Raw genomic sequence first — 14,772 nt, 5'->3', positions numbered from 1 at the left:
TACATTGGTCCTTTCAGGGTGACCGCTAGGGTGGGCAAGGTAGCATACCGTTTGGAGCTACCTGTGGAGCTGATCCAGATTCATGATACCTTCCATGTGTCTCAGTTGAGGAAGTGTATTGCCGACGAGATGGTAGTTGTACCGCTAGAGGACATCCAGGTGGATGTGAGCCTGAATTATCTTGAGAGGCCAATCGCGATTGTGGATCGAAAGATCAAGGTTCTGAGGAACAAGGAGGTGCTCCTGGTGCAGGTCTAGTGGCAACATCGAAGAGGGTCCGAGCTGACTTGGGAGCAAGAGTCAGAGATGCGGAAGCAACATCCAGAGTTGTTTGCGGCATGAGACTTCGAGGGCGAAGTCTGGTTCTAGTGGGGGAGAATTGTAACATCCCGAGATTCAGGTATATCCGTTTAACCCTTCCTTCTTCCTAAGTTATCTTGTTTAGGCCTTAAAAGTGAACCAAGGTAAATGAGTACGTTAGGTGTACTAAAGAGTACGTTGCGTGTACTCAAGGGCGTGTTTTGGACGCGGACTCCACCCAGTACGCTGGGCGTACCTTGGGCTACGCTAGGCGTAGCGGGTCCAGACTCAAAACCCTAAATGAGACTTGATCCCTATATAAAGAAAGCTATGGCCTTATGCTCAACCACCATTTGAGAGAGTGAAACCCTAAAAGAGAGTCAACCTTCGTTCTAAGCTTGTGTGTGAGTATTTTTGAGCAAAAAGTTCCTTTGTGTGTTAGTGAACAAGAAGAAGAGGTTCTTGTGAAGGCTAGAAGTTGGAGTCCAAGCTTGGATATGAGTTCTATAGAGGGAGGAGCTTCACTTAGAGGTAAAAAACTCAAAACTTTCCTTGTTATTATGGTTGTGTGCTTCATGGACCAATTTTTAGGGTTTTTGGTCCCAAGGTGGAGACTTTATGAGTAAAAGGTTTCCATAAGCTTAGATCAACTATATTTCAGAGTATTATGAGTTGTGGGTTCATAAAAATCCAAACTTGGGCGTGGATATTGAGTCATGCATGATATCTAGGCTTTATGAGGAAAGAGAAAAGGTGTTAGAGTGATTAGTGACCTTTACAACCATGCAAAGGCTTAAAGGTTCCGACTTTAGGGAGTAAGAGGCTTAGGGACAGTTAGATCTGAAAGTTGGACGAGTGTCTTAACCGTTTAAGACCCAAAAATCAAAAGAGCATCAAACAGGAGTTTCGCGGGGTGTAATACCAGTACGCGCAGCGTAGGGGGCCGCGTACCCCGATTCTGTGAGTTGCCGGGTACGCCCAGCGTACAGTTTTGGTATGCGCAGCGTAACCTGGAGGGTTAACTTTTGGTTGACTTTTAGGGTTTTTTCATTGGTTGGATCTTTAAGCCATTAGAGGGGTAAAATGGTCTTTTACCATTCTGAGAGAACTTAGAGAGGGCTTAGTCTAGCCTTGAGAGTTGCATTGATTAGAGTAATTGTTCCATGTGATTAGGCGGAGGCTAGACCAGTGTTACCGAGTTCGAGATTTACCGAGTTACCCGAGGTGAGTATTCTCACTATACTTTACCTAGAGTAGTAATTAGAGTCATGTGACAGAGTATGTTATATCCTATTATATGATGTGATAATTATGTGATTCTATGCTATGTGTGATTCAGAGTTTACCGAGGTAGGACGGAAAGGTCCACAAAGTTAGGACCAGAGGGTCCACAGAGCTATGGGACTAGAAGATCCCACTGAGACACCTTCACTAAAGGGTCATACAGAGTTATAGCCTTGAGTGGCTAATATGTGTTGTATGTAGTATTTTGAGGAACTCACTAAGCATTTATGTTTACGGTGTTATGTGTTATTTTTTTCAGGTACTAGTGACAATCGTGGGAAGGTGCCGGCATGATCCATACACACAGATAGAGGATTTTATTTGCGATCTTGGGAAACGTTTTATTGATGACAATTGTTAAATAAGAGATTTGAGGATGTTAAATGATATTTATGTTAATCGAAAAATGAAAATTTGTTTTGAAAATTTATGTCATTATAGAAAATCTTGTTATTACTAGATAGCAAGCAAGGTATCCTTCTAACCCTAATTTTGATATTAATCTCGAATTGTATGCTAGTATTAGGGCTTTTGTTTTGGAATATTTATTTGTATTTATAACTAGAGAAAAACTTAAATCCAAAGCAATTAGGGTTTCATGATCACATAGGAATGATGTTATGCTCAAAACCCATAACATTCATGTATTGAACTGATGTTAATAGCCATTAATGTCATTCACTGCTTCAAGTCTAGCATAATTCGAACTTAACACTAGTATGCTTGTTTGTTTGTCCACTAGATCAATGAATGAATAAGCATATTTTTCTATACGATTAGTCTTTTGATCATAAATTCTAATTTCTTAGGAATAAGTGATCAACAACATAATCCATTTAACATTCCAAGAAATCAAGCATGGGAGTAAGTGTATCGTATCTAAACGAAAATCTTTTTAATATCTAGTCTTAAAACTTAATTTTGTTTGTTCTTTAGGGTTTTTCTCTAGGGGTTGGTGGCCGCAAATGACGGCCATAAGCCCCTTTAAATAGGTCTCAAACCTTGGAAATTAGGGTTTCATTAAACAGCGTGGACTCGCTGAGTCCACTTTTGGACTCGCCGAGTCCAGACGCGAACCCGCGCCCAAAACCGCGATCCTACTCGGCGAGTTTGGACTCCAACTCGCCGAGTCTCCTCACAAATCACCCAAAATAAAAGGATAAAATAATACCTGGGAATCCGGGATGTTACAATTCTCCCTCACTAGAATTAGACTTCGCCCTCGAAGTCTCGCTTTGCAAATAACTCCGGATGCTGCTAACGCATCTACCTCTCCGGCTCCCAAGTCATCGCGGACCCCTTCCGATGTTGCCACTGAACCAGAACCAAAGGTACCTCCTTGCTTCTCAAAACCTTGATTTTCCGATCTCTGATTTCCTCCGGTCTCTCAGCATAATTCAGGCTCGCATCCACCTGAATATCCTCTAATGGTACCACTGCCGACTCATCGGCTATGCACTTCCACAATTGCGACACGTGGAAAGTGTCCTGAATCTGACCCAACTCTGCTGGAAACTCCAAACGATAGGCTAACCTGCCTACCCTCACGACTACCCTGAATGGACCAATATATCGGGGCCCCAACTTGCCCCTCTTCCTGAATCGAATCACTCCTTTCCAAGGAGAGACCTTCAGGAGCACAAAGTCGCCGACCTGAAACTCAAGCTCGGAACGGCATTTGTCTGCATAAATCTTCTGACGACTCTGAGTGGTTAACAACCTCTGTCTAACCTGCTGGATCTGCTCTGTCGTCTGAAGCACGATCTCGGTACTGCCCATAACACGCTGCCCGACCTCTCCCCAGCAAATGGGAATCGGACACCTCCTCCCATACAACAGCTCAAAGGGTGGCATACCAATGCTCAAATGATGGTTGTTGTTGTAGGAAAACTCTGCCAAGGGCAAATACGTGTCCCAACTCCCCCCAAAATCCAGCACACATGCCCAGAGCATGTCCTCGAGCGTCTGAATTGTCCGCTCACTCTGTCTGTCAGTCTGGGGGTGATATGCGGTACTAAAATGCAGCCTAGTACCCAACTCCTCGTGAAACTTCTTCCAGAATCTGGAAATGAAACGCACATCTCGGTCTGAGACAATCTAGATCGGCACTCCATGCCGTGATACCACTTCCCTCACGTACACCTCTGCTAACTTCTCTGCGGAAGAGCTCTCGCTGATAGCAAGGAAGTGGGCGCTCTTCGTCAACCTGTCCACAATCACCCAAATTGCATCAACTCCCCTAGCAGTCCTTGGCAATTTGGTGATAAAATCCATGGTAATCTGCTCCCATTTCCATTCGGGAACCTCCAACGACTGCAACTTACCATGCGGTCTTTGGTGCTCGGCCTTAACCCTACAGCAGGTTAAGCACCTCTCAACAAACCACGCGACATCCCTCTTCATACATGGCCACTAATACTCTCTTCTCGGGTCTAAATACATCTTAGTGGCCCCAGGATGGATTGAGAATTTCGACCGATGAGCCTCTTTCATCAAAATGGTATGCGTCCATCCCACAAACAGTACCCAGATACGCCCCTGGAATGTCATAAGCCCCCGACCATTGGTAACGAACTCTGAAACCAACCCAACAACTCGCTCTTTCTTCTGCATCTCAGGCTGCACAGCCTCAGCCTGTGCCCCACGAATGGCGTCCAATACTGGAGCTATCACAGTCAATCTCAAACATACATCTCGCAACGGGGTGCTCTCCGCCCTGCTGCTCAGTGCATCAGCTACAACATTAGCCTTGCCCGGGTGGTACAGGATCTCACAATCATAATCCTTGACCACATCCAACCACCTCCTCTGTCACATGTTTAGGTTGGGTTGATCCATCAAATACTTAAGGCTCTTGTGGTCCGTGTATATCGTACACCGAACCCCGTACAAATAGTGACGCCAAATCTTGAGGGCGAACACCACTGCCCCCAACTCTAGATCGTGGGTGGGATACCTCGACTCATGAGGCTTCAGCTGCCTCGATGCGTATGCTATCACATGCCCTCTCTGCATCAGCACCGCTCCCAACCCCAAGATCGATGCATCACAATACACCACAAAGTCCTCCATCCCCTCTGGGAGGGCTAACACTGGGGCTTCACATAGCCTCTGGCGAAGCGTCTCAAAAGAGGTCTGCTGCTCTGGTCCCCATGAAAAAGCGACACCCTTCCGGGTTAATCTGGTGAGTGGCACAGCGATCTTGGAGAAATCCCTGATAAATCTCCGATAGTAGCCTGCCAACCCCCAGAAACTCCTGATCTCGGACGGTGACCTCGGCACCTCCCAACTCATCACTGCCTCCACTTTAGCCGGGTCGACCAAAATCCCCTTCTGGTTAACGAGGTGCCCTAGGAACTGGACCTCTCGCAACCAGAAATCACACTTGGAGAATTTGGCGTAAAGCCTCTCCGATCTCAGAACTCCGAGGATCTCCCTCAAATGCTCCTCATGCTGCTCTCTGGACCTCGAATTCACCAAAATATCGTCGATGAACATGATCACCGACCGATCCAACATCGGCCTGCACACTTTGTTCATGAGATCCATGAACACTGCCGGGGAATTGGTGAGTCCGAAAGGCATCACCACAAACTCATAATGCCCATAACGAGTCATGAACGCTGTCTTCTGGATGTCCTCATCTCGCACCCTTACCTGATGATACCCCGACCTCAAATCGATCTTGGAGAACCAAGATGCTCCCTGCAACTGATCGAACAAATCATCGATCCTCGGCAACGGGTAACGGTTCTTGACCGTCAGCTTGTTCAACTCCCGGTAATCAATGCACATCCGATGTGAACCATCCTTCTTCTTGACAAAAAGGATGGGCACTCCCCATGGCGAGCTGCTCGGCCGAATAAACCTCTTCCCCAACAGCTCCTGAAGCTGCGAGGATAACTCTTGCATCTCCGGAGGTGCAAGGCGATACGAAACCTTGGCGATAGGCGCGGCCCCTGGAACCAAATCGATACTGAACTCCACTTGCCTCATGGGAGGCACACCCGACAACTCCTCTGGAAATACATCCGGGAACTCACGTACTATCGGAACCTCCTCAACTGACCTCGGTCTCCCTGAATCAACCCGCGTATCCATCACATACGCCATAAAGCCCTTACAGCCCTGCTGTAGACACTGCCTCACCCTAGCGGCCGAACAAAACGCTGACCCAGAACGTGTACCCTCACCGTGCACCGTAAGAACTCCCCCACTAGGGTCTCGTATGGTCACCAGATGTCGCTCGCAGTCGATAACCGCACCGAATCTGCTCAACCAGTCCATGCCCACAATGACACAGACATCATCCATCGCAATAGGAACCAAATCAATCGGGAATTCAACACTGAAAATCTCAAATACGCACCCACAGATGACCTCCGTGGCATATATCACTCTCTCGTCAGCTATGGAAACTCTCAGGGGCCGACTCAACACCTCACGACTAACACTGATACGCTGACTAAAAGCCAGAGATACAAAAGACTGACTCGCACCCGAGTCAAATAACACCAAGGCAGGTACAGAATTCACAAGAAAAGTACCTACGCATAACATAATATAAGCACAATATCTCAACATCAAAATAAATACACGAAAGAATACATACCAGCCATGACATCTGGTGCTGCGCGGACCTCCTCCGCGGTCAACTGAAAGGCTCTCCCTCACGCCCTCGGCGCCTCGGCCTTCACTGGCCGACTCTCGGTAGCTCTAATTGCGGTAGGGGCAGATCCCTGAGGTGCTCCCTGTGTTGATCCCCGCAACTGCGGACACTCTGCCTTCCTGTGTCCGGTCTCGTTGCAGTGAAAACATATTGCAAACCCCTTGGGGAAGTCCTTGGCCATATGTCCCTCCTTGCCACATTTGTAGCAAGACCCTGCTCTGCACACTCCGTCGTGGCTCTTGCCGCACTTGCCACAAGTGCGGCCCCTCTGACTCCCTGATCTCGAATCGGCGGGCTTGGCCTTCTTGGCTACCGGCTGAGACTGCACCGGTCGCCGATCCCTCCCCTGAGACTCAGCCTCCTCCCTAGCCTGAGTCTCCAGCTCTATCTCCCTCTTCCGGGCATTTGCCTGAAGCTCGGCAAATGTCCGGTACGTCAAGTTCGCCACGAACTCACGTATGTCCCTCCTCAGAATGCTCAAATATCGACTCATACGTGCCTGCTCGGAGAACACGTGCTCTGGGCAGAACATCGCCTGCTCATGAAACATCCTCGTGATCACAGTACAGACTCAGTACCCTGCTTGAGGGTCAGAAATTCCTAGGCCAAACGCTCCCTCTCCACCTGGGGAACGTACTCATCTCGGAACATAGCAGTGAACCTCTCCCAGGTCACTGCTACAAGCTTAGCAGGCGTATAGTGCGCCGTCACAAATTTCCACCAGTCCTTCGCCCCCAAGCGAAGCTGGTTCAGTGCGAACCGGACCCTCAAATGCTCAGGAGACGAGCAATTGAAGAAACACCCCTCTATCTCTAAAATCCATCTCATCGCCGCAATCGGGTCCTAGGTCCCATCAAACTCCGGTGGTTTCGTGTTGCTGAACTCTCGGAACAGCAACGCCTCACCACCCTGCGGCCTCGTCGCAACTATGGCTGCAGTGGCTGCCGCAACAGCAGCCTCAGAAAGAGCAGCGTACTTCTCATCGAATGTCTCTATCAACGTAGTCTTGATAGACCCGAACATCTCTGGTATCTCAGCCCTGATGGCCGCAGCCTCCTCCTCTTGGATGATCCTACGGATCTCCTCATCCCTCGTGTCACTGGTCCCTGATGTCTGGCGAGTCCCAACCATGATCTCTCTCTCTCTCTCTCTCTCTCTCTGAAATACAACATAAGAATAATATCAAGGACTCGCTCGAGTATACTCACACTCGAGTACTCCATCCTACTTGTTCCCTGGTACTCCAAAGATTCTTACTTGGACTGTGCACTAACCCAACGTCTTCAGTAGTACGGGCCCAATACTACCGTCCACACCGCATCAGCATCCACCCCAAGTCCTCCTCCCAGATTCCCAAGTCCCAAGCACTCTACTCTCTCTGATCATATGATATTCGCAACAGATCTCTAAAAATCTGCTCGCTGCTACCTAACCACTCTGAAATATTCCTAGCAGCAAGACTCCTAGAGTCAGGCATCACATATCAGGCCACTCTAGTTCTAATAAGAATACATAGTCTACTCTAGCATGCATATCATAGCGCATCAGATAACATATCACATCATATATTATAACACTTATAATTATGGTATTTTGGGAAATCACCGTTCGGGCGCTTGCTGTTCGTACACACGACTCTGCTCTGTTTATCTCGCAAGTTCTTCTTTTGAAATCTTGTTTTATTATCAAAAAATTTCTCAAATCCTCAGTTTGAGTTCAGATTCGCCCGAAGGCGCACCCGAATCCCTCAAACCTAGGCTCTGATACCAACTTGTAACACCGTAAAAATTAAAACAATTTTTCACTTTTGAAAAACATGTTTTTAATTAAACAATTCGTTCACAAAACGTCATAACATCAAGTTTTCAAATCACAATGTCTCCCAAGATCAAAATACATCCAATTCCCATATGTGTGTACGAATCAAGCCGGCGCCTTCCCGCGGTCATCACCGGTACCTGAAACACATAACACTGAACACTGTAAGCATAAGCTTAGTGAGTTTCCCCAAAATACCACAATAATCACATAATAGCCACTCTAGGCTGTAACTCTGTTGACCCTCTGGTCAATGTGTCTCAGTGGGGCCCTCCAGCCCCAACTCTCTGTGGGCCCTCTGGCCCTAGCTCTAGGGACCCGAAAGTCCCAACTTTGTAACTCTGAATCATGCATATCACATATCACAATAAATCACAACACATAATAACATGCAATCACACTGACATATCACTTTATAATACTCTGTCTCTTAACTCTGTTACCACACTAGGTAAAGAATAGTGAGAAGACTCACCTTGGGTGTCTCGGTAAATATCTGTCTCGGAATAAATGTGATCTAGCCTCCGCCTAATCGCACAAAGTAATACACCCATAAATACAACTGAACTCAACCCTAAACGTCAACAAGGTCAACGGTCAACTTTGACCGGACTCGGCGAGTGCACTAGGGCGACTCGGCGAGTCTATACGTGTCCACTGACTCCCTTGGATCCTCTCTTGACACGTCGAGTGTTTCCCTAACTCGACGAGTTCCACCTGGCATGAGTCACGGGATCACCATGACTCAACTCGCCGAGTCTCAAGAACAACTCGGCGAGTTCAGGCTTGACTTAGCCCCACCCCTTGACTCTCCCTGACTCACTGAGTCGACCCCTCAACTCGGCAAGACTACTCACTGAGTGGTTACGGGCAAACGTCATGCTACTCGCCGAGTCTGTTCTTCAGACTCGGCGAGTCCATGTCATGCACAAACTCAAACTCACTTCTGAGGTCAGATTTGTTCCATACCATCATAGATCTGGCCTCCCCAGGCATGATAATCACGTAAAGTCTAAACCTTGGTGCTCAAACAACAACTATTTGCTCATAAATGATGTTTTAGCCCCATATCTCACAACTCTAGGTCAATACTCTCATGAACCCTCATAAAGCTTAAGGAATAAAGCTTCTCTGGATCTCTATGGATCTCATCTCAAGCCTCATCACAAATAGGGATGAAATGGACATCAAATCTAACCAACAAAGGGGTCACGAAACCCTAAACCCCCATGTTCAACATAACAACAGAAAAAGGGAGCCAAATATACCTCCAAGATGATGCTCTGAGCTCCAAAATCGAAAGATGTCCACCTCCCTTGCCTTCTCTTAGCTAGAATCTCCTTTGCCTTGCCAAACAAAGCTTCAAGGGTCAACAATGGCCTCTTCTCTCTCCCAAAATGCTCAAATCTCTTTAGGGTTTCGCTCTACGGGTTGGTGGCCGCAAATGACGGCCATAAGCCCCTTTAAATAGGTCTCAAACCCTGGAAATTAGGGTTTCATTAAACAGCGTGGACTCGCCGAGTCCAGACGCGAAATCGCGCCCAAAACCGCGATCCTACTCGGCGAGTTTGGACTCCAACTCGCCGAGTCTCCTCACAAATCACCCAAAATAAAAGGATAAAATAATACCTGGGAATCCGGGATGTTACAAGTTTGAATAATCATATTATTCTGGATGTCAAAACATGCAAAATGAAACAAAAGTAAATAATTGACACAAGACAATATCTTTACTTATAAATAAAACTCCTTTTATTCAATCAGCTAATGTCAATTACATTTTAGCTATTACAACTTTCTAAATATCTATATAATCATTAAAACTAATATCGTCCTTTAGCCCAATGCTCCTTGTATGCAGCAAGTACCTATCCTTGCTGAGTCCGTTTGTAAGGGGATCTGCTGGGTTCTTCTCTGACGATATCATCTTCACTAAGACTAGTCCTTCTTCTACTTGATGTCTTATAAAGTGATATGTTATGTCGATGTCCCTGGATCTGCCATGGTCCCTTGGTTCCTTGGCTAAGGCAACTACACTTACATTGTCACAAAAAATATCCATAGGCTCCTTTACAGCTGGTACAACTCCAAGGTCTCCAATGAAGTTCTTCAGCCATATTGCCTCCTTTGCTGCTTCACTTGCTGCTATGTACTCTGATTCACACATTGAATCAGCCACAGTTTCCTGTTTGGAACTTTTCCATGTTATTGCTACTCCATTAAGGGTAAATACCCAGCCCGACTGAGAGCAGAAATTATCTATGTCGGTTTGAAAGCAGTTTCCTGTTTGGAAGTTTTCCATGTTATTGCTACTCCATTAAGGGTAAATACCCAGCCCGACTGAGAGTGGAAATTATCTATGTCAGTTTGAAAGCTGGCGTCACTATACCCTGTCACTCTTAAGTCATCACTCCCACCGAGGGTAAGGACCCAGTCCTTAGTCCTTCGCAGGTACTAAGAATTTTCTTTACCGCAGTCCCATGAGTTTTACCAGGGTTCCCTTGGTATCTACTAACCATTCTTAAAGAAAAGGCCACATCAGGGCGAGTACCTGTCATAGCATACATGATCGAGCCAACTGCGGAAGCATATGGTACTCAACTCATTTATGCTCTTTTAGCCTCTGTACTCGGACTCTGAGTCTTACTCAGTTTTGTATTGCTCTGGATAGGTAAGTCTCCTCTCTAGGAATTCTCTATGTTGAAACGTTTCAACACCTTATCCAAGTAGGTGCTTTGACTAAGGCCTATTAGTCTTTTACTCATGTTTCTCAATATCCTTATCCCTAGAATGTAAGCAGCTTCTCTGAGGTCCTTCATAGCGAAACACTTCCCAAGCTAGGACTTAACCTCTTGCAAGGTTGGAAGGTCATTTCCTATGAACAGTATGTCATTCACATACAGCACAAGAAAGCTAACTATACTCCCACTAGCTTTGACATATATACAGGACTCATCCTCACTTCTCGAAAATCTAAACTCTTTCACTTTCTCATCGAAACAAAGATTTCATTTGTGAGATGCTTGTTTCAATCCATAAATGGATTCCTCAAGCCTACACACTCTTTTAGGGTACCTTGCATTGACAAAACCCTCTGGCTGATTCATGTAAACATCCTCAGCCAACTTCCCATTAAGGAAAGCGGTTTTGACATCCATTTGCCATATTTCGTAATCATGAAATGCAGACCCTTATAGATTTAATCTTAGCCACTGGTGAGAAGGTCTCATCATACTCAACTCCAAGAGTTTGAGTAAAGCCCTTCGTAACAAATCGTGCCTTATAAGTGTGTACTTTCCCATCCATGTTGGCCTTTTTCTTGAAGATCCATTTGCACCCGATTGTCTTACGACCTGGTACATTCTCAACCAAGTTCTAAACTTGATTGTCATACATAGACTGAATCTTACTGTCGATTGCCTCTTTCCATTTAGCAGAATTAGGGCCTGCCATGGCTTCCTTTTAGTTGTTAGGTTCATCCAAGTTTACCAGTGTACTATCACTGATAAATGTGTCACCTTCAATAGTAATATGAAACCATAAAACTCAGGTGCTCGTGTAACATTATTGGAACGCCTCAAAGGTAACGACTCATCAATCAGTTCAACAGGAATTTCCTCCTCGGGTTGAGCGCTAGTGTGTGAGGTTCCTTCATCACTTAACTCATGAAGTTGTTCATGGTCAATTTTCCTTCCTTTGTCCTCTTGGCATAGGAGTTCTTTCTCTTGAAAGACTCATCTCCTCGCAACTAAAACAACATTGTCACTCGGTCTATAGAAGAGATATCCGAAGGATTTATGTGGGTAGCTGATGAAAATACTGATGGGTTTTGAGCATTCTAACACTCGTAAAGTGTACATGCAACCCTAGAAACCTTGGATCTATGTTTTACTAAGATACATGCAAATTTGATTTTCCTAGGTTCTTAACCTAACTAGCATGGCATGGAGAACTTTGAAACATAAAAGCTAGTAGAAGAACATACCTTTTTGTTGCTTGGATTCCTTGAGAACCTTGTGAGCCTAGCACCTCAACTGTTATGCCTAAAATGTCTCACACAACACCACAACTCTTGGAATAACCTTGAGAGAAGTACACTATCACTCAAAATCAGCTAGCCCTCTTGTTATACCTTTTGGTGCCGATTTTGGTGACCTATGGGGTCCTTTTATAGTTGTGTCACAAGTAGGTTACAACATGTAAACCCTAATTGACACGGCTTTCCATATTCCATGATCCATGGGTTTATAACCTCCATGGACTATCCGTGGAGCACCTTATGGGTTTTAGTCCAATTCAATAAACCATGGATCATTAGCCCACTATAAAGAATACATGATTTACACAATCAACTCCATATATTTAATTAGTCTCCTTTTGATCACCAAATTAATTCTAAATTACTTCTTGATCAATACTAATTAAATAATATTATTAATATATTAGAAATTATAATATATTAATAAACCTTAAGTTTCCTTTCTCTCATTTAGTCTATCCAAGTGTTGCAATGCCATGCAACCCAAATGGACCTTGCCAACCGGGTCAAGTACATTCCACAAATAGTTATGAACATAGACACCTAATCCAACAAATACATCACACACTACAAGGTTCGAGCTAGTCATTAGTTTCTCTTCTCACAAAATCCTCGCAACCCTAACCCTTGATGTGCTCTAACGAGGGAACCTTACATGTTCACATCTCATGAGGTGTTTTGGAAACCTATTTAGTTGGGACTAGATTAAGGATATGGGTGGAAGTCTCTAAGGCATACCCCCAGAATGAGATAGGTAACGAAGCTCGACTCATCATAGAACGAACCATGTCTACCAAAGTTCGATTGCACCTCTCAGCCACACCATTAAGCTGTGGTGTCCTAGGCGGCGTCAATTGTGAAACAATTCCACATTCCTTAAGATAGTCGTGGAACTCGACACAAAGATACTCTCCTACTCGATCGGATCGAAGCATCTTTATTTTCCTACCGAATTGATTCTCCACTTATTGCTTAAACTCTTTGAACTTTTCAAAAGTTTCTGACTTATGCTTGATTAAGTAGACATACCCATATCTACTATAATCATCAGTAAAAGTCACATAGAAGCGGTTAGCATCCCTTGTGACGGTTCTAAAGGGTTGAAACACATCGGTGTGGATGAGATCCAACACACCCTCATCCCTTGCACAAGAACCAGTGAAGGGTGACTTAGTCATCTTTCCAAGCAAATAAGAATCACAAGTGTCACCCGACTTTATTTCAAATGACTCCAAGACTCCATCCTTTTGGTGTTGGGCTATGCGCTTCTTGTTAACATGTCCAAGATGTCACACCCTAAAATCGGAACGACGGAAACGTTCTAGGGTGGATGACGTCATGTCAAGTATCACAACATATGCAGTATAGTAATCAAAGTACAACAACCATTGCATTAATAGTAATAGTTTTACATGAGTTACATTTTATAAAGACATCAAAGTAATACAAGTAATAATATAAGTGAAGCTTGGTACTAAACTGTCTTCACCAAAAGCTCCTGGGATGTACCTGTCTATTGCTGACCTGAGAATAAAAGTTATTTTGAAAGCGAGTCTCAACATTTTTCTAAATGCTGGTGAGTTCATAAGTATTTAGTGTCATTTGAGTAAGCAAGCATTTTATCCTTTCCAGAAAATCCTATATTTTCTAAATAAAAACAGTCTTCTACTAAGACTCGACAGACTTATGTTTTAAAGAGTAATTTTCCCTGAAATACTATCATTACCAAAATACGGTATTTAATTTTAAAGGAAGTAGGAGAATATCACTAGTAAAAACATTAGGGAAAATAACATATGCCTCAGCAGAAAATACTGCTGACTAAGGTAAAAGAAATCATAGACTCCAGGAGAGTATCAAATGAATGATACGCCTGGCTCAATCTAACATAAGGAAACACAGACCCCAGACAGTATCAAATGTATGATACGGATAGCAAGGTCTAAAACAAAGGAACACAGACCCCAGACAGTATCAAATGAAAGATACAGCTAGCAAGGTCTAAAACAGAAAAACACAGACCCCAGACAGTATCAAATGAAAGATGCAGCTAGCAAGGTCTAAAACAAAGAGAAATTCTAAAAGTGTGTTTCCAACATACAGTGATAATTATCGTTACCTTAAGGCCATGAATTATAAGGTAAACATGGAGATACTCGTAACCATACTGATCGACACTAGAGTTCTTAACGCCCTGCAAGCATCGGTGTAAATATGACATTTGTCACCCCTTGGCTTGGTAGGTCGTGGACTGTAGCTAGGAGTCAGGGTGCGGGGGTGTCAGTCCCGTATAGATCTATACACACAATGCCTGTTCTCCCTACAGGAGACTCTGGTTACCAACTCGACGACGGGGAGATCCATGTCTTGAGGATGCATCTCGTAATCTGAATTCTATTAAAGGCACTGGAGAGATGATATAGACTCGCGTGTGAACTGACCCTTGTAAACCATTATGTCTATACATGTACACATGATATATAATTAATGATTAAATGACCTTCGGACGGATATCCGATCCCACCAGACCACATCCAAACAAGGAAAAGGAAATAGGGCGAACTAGCCTTCCTAAGTCCCTTAAACATTATTTATATAACTACACAAGTACAGACATACATTTAACTAAGTAGAAGCATTTAACGAAGTAGAAGTGTTTAAC

Source organism: Lactuca serriola, chromosome 4 (genome assembly GCF_051521515.1).
Source record: "Lactuca serriola cultivar US96UC23 chromosome 4, Lser_US96UC23_V15, whole genome shotgun sequence".
Lineage (NCBI taxonomy): Eukaryota > Viridiplantae > Streptophyta > Magnoliopsida > Asterales > Asteraceae > Lactuca > Lactuca serriola.
Note: the sequence above shows the minus strand (reverse complement) of the source record.